The sequence below is a fragment of the Mastomys coucha genome, chromosome X (assembly GCF_008632895.1).
Source record: "Mastomys coucha isolate ucsf_1 chromosome X, UCSF_Mcou_1, whole genome shotgun sequence".
Taxonomy (NCBI): Eukaryota; Metazoa; Chordata; class Mammalia; order Rodentia; family Muridae; genus Mastomys; species Mastomys coucha.
The window spans coordinates 42,314,251-42,317,757 of NC_045030.1; positions in this window are offsets into that span (position 1 = coordinate 42,314,251).

Sequence of the window (3,507 nt, forward strand, 5' to 3'; positions counted from 1 at the left end):
CATGAAATCATCTTAAGATTTATTTGTGTGTGTGTGTGTGTGCTCATGTGCTTGAGTATATATGTGCATCATGCGTGTATACTGCCTTTGAGAGCCAGAAGAGGGCATTAGATCACCTGAAACTGGGATTAGAGGCAATAATGGGTTCATATGTGATCCCCTGTATGAATAGCAAGGGCTCTTAACTACTGAATCATCTCAGGAACCCCATGAGCTCACATGATAGACTAGAATAGATTCTTTAGTAAAGAGTACATGTAACTGAGATATATGAGCACTTTACTAGAAAAAGGGCTTGAGGATGCTTAGAAAAATAACATTTAAGAGATGAACAGAAGAAACAGTTAAATAAGAAAGAAGAGAGTATATTGTAGAGCAAAAAAAAAAAAGAAAGAAAGAAAAAGAAAAAAAAAAAGAAAAAAGAAAACACTCATGCAAACCAAAGGAGGAAGAGATAAACACATCATGGCCAAGGAGATAAATCAGTGGGTAAGGGTGCTTGCTGTGAAAGCATGAGGACCAGAGTTCAAATCCCAAGCTCCCAGCTATAAAAGCTGGCCATGATTGCACATCCTTCAGCTTTGTTGGAACAGAAACAGAAAACCTAGGAAGAATAAAGCACTGGGAGATCTTGGTGGCTATGAGTATCTGCAGTTTAAGCCCAATGGCCTGATTTCAATCACTGGAACTCGTGTTAAAAACAAAACAAAACAAAACAAATAAACAAACAAACAAAAAAACAGTGGGACCAGGAGCAATCCACATTAATGTTAAAGGACTTAAAAAAAGACTGGAACTTGTCTAATATACAAAACCTTTGACCTACACATTTCCCCTTATTTCTGATGCCTGCTATTCTGCCTTGTAAGTTAACTCCTGTGGACCACAGCGATATTTACTGAGCACCTGAGATTACTTGGTGGGCTTGGTTTGACTAAATACGTCTCTTCTGATGCTTTACAAACTGAGAAACTCCTTTTATGCACCTTCTACCTCAGGTATACCTATATAATGGGGAAAAGGAGAGAATATATTTTAATATGTATGCTGGACTACAAAGAAAAAAATACCTATGCCTGTCTTCATTCCATAGGAATAGCATAGCCAACTCAATGGCCACAAGCACTATCACCCTTCATCATGGGGATACAAATTTTAAGGAACGAAGTAGACAGGTTGATGAAGACCTAGAGGTACCAAAAGTCTCCAATTCTGAATGAGAACAACAGTTAGATCTCTTGCAGAAGTGGTCCCACAATATCAGAGACTTAGACTTATTTCTTAGGAGACAAGGATGGTGCAAGGGTTCGGGAGAAGCTCCTTGTTTCTATGCTAATTGAGCAAGAGTAATTGAAAAAAAAAAAACCTTGTCATATTTGGGGAACACCTCAGAAAGATACCAGTACAAAAAGACATGAATCAGATAATCGGTACCATTTCTCTTGGTCCCCTAGCTAACTGCTCTGCTATCAACACCAGCTGGTCCTTTAATTCTCATTGTCATTGGATTAATGTTGGGATCCTTTATCTTAAATTTTTTTTTTTTAGATTTTTTTTTTTAAGATTTATTTATTTATTACATGTAAGAACACTGTAGCTGTCTTCAAACACACCAGAAGAGGGTGTCAGATCTCATTACGGGTGGTTGTGAGCCACCATGTGGTTGCTGGGATTTGAACTCATGACCTTTCGAAGAGCAGTCGGTGCTCTTCCCCGCTGAGCCATCTCACCAGCCCCGATCCTTTATCTTAAATCCCGCTGCCAATGATGTACAACAAAGTAATAATTGAGTCAAGTTAATGGGTTTAGTACCTACCACACCTCTCTAGGTTGAGTCCATGATTTGACACATTCACTAAGACCAGTGGAGAATGTAATAGGCCCCTAGGCCTTAGCACAACTTCTTTCAGACTATAAAACTCAGCAGGTAGATAGAACTACCTGCCAAAATAAAAAGAAGACCTAGTTCATCAAAATCTGTAGTTCTGGGAAAGTCTCTAATGGACTGACCTTGGTTTTGGTTTCTGTAGCTTGGCTTCTGACTAACTGCTCTCGTTAACTAAAACCTGCCAGTCCAAGACATGGTTTTTGTATTTAAAAGCTCATCCTGAGAAAGGCTCAGTGCTACACTGGGATCCTGAACACCTAGTGTAGCAGCCTGCCAGAGAATAAAGATTTTCTGTTGCTTTAAATCCATATCTGATCGTCTTCTCTGGGGGGGGGGGGTACCTAAAAACGCCAGTAAAATAAGGAAATACATGTAATAAAAACATGAAAGAAAAACTGAGCCACTTGAGTCAGAAGCAGAGCTCCTGGAGTTTAGGAGTTGAAGGCCAGCTTGGGTAATCCAAAAAGAGTGTTACAAGAAAAACAACAACAACAACAAAACTGCATTCTGACATTTGTGCTACCGATGTGTCAATTGTGGACAAATGCCAGCTCTGACACAGTGTTAAATCTACCTGCTTCAGTTTCAAAGCAAAAACATACCTGCTTCTGCACCTCTGATTGGCATAATGTTTTTTTTTCTACCACTTTAATGAGAGCAGCCCATGTTTCTTATATTATCACCAAGGAGGAAGAGAAGCACTTAGGCAGGTACAGGCAGCAAGTGGGACTGAGGTTACAAAAATTTAGTCCTAAGGAAGCTCAGATCTGAGAAAAAGAGCCATTTAAACCTAACACAGATCCAGTCTCACGTGTATTATGGGGACATTCAGTTTCAATTAGCTTTTACTCTTTACATCATGACTATGAAACTGCCCAGGAAAGGACAGGCAGGAATCTGGATTGTGGAAACAGAGGTTGACAGAATGGTGGTCAGTGTGTCTAACTTGCAGCCCATAAGCTACATGCATCTCAAGAAAGCTACCAACACATTAGTAGATGACATCGTCCCGTTACAATGTCAGCACTTTGCATTTACCCGACCCAGTTGGCCTTGAACTTGCTACGAAGTGGAGGCTGGCCTGAAATATGTGAGCCTCCCACCTTTACCTCTCAAGTTCTGGATTACAGGTGTGTACCACTTTGTCTAGCTTTTGGGAGACTATATCTTTGCACACTTGCATTAGAAGCTACTTTATGGTTATAGCAAGAATGACTTCCGAGCTTGCATGACTCAGTGGCTGCACAATCAGCTCAGTGGTACAGCACTTGCCTAGCAAGTACAAGGCCAAGAACATAGTCCCCAGCCATGCCAGGCCTACTGGCATAAAATTTCTTTCCTCTTTTTTTTTTTTTTTTGAGACAGGGTTTCTCTGTATATCCCTGGCTGTCCTGGAACTCACTCTGTAGACCAGGCTGGCCTCGAACTCAGAAATCTGCCTGCCCCTGCCTCCCAAGTGCTGGGATTAAAGGTGTGCGCCACCACCGCCTGGCTAAAATTTCTTATAAGAGATTGCAAGAGCTGTTGAATGTAGTACCCCACAAATGTAATCCCAGCACTCTGGAACTGGAAACAGGAAGAACAGGAGTTCAAGTCCAGTCTAAGTAATACAAGACACT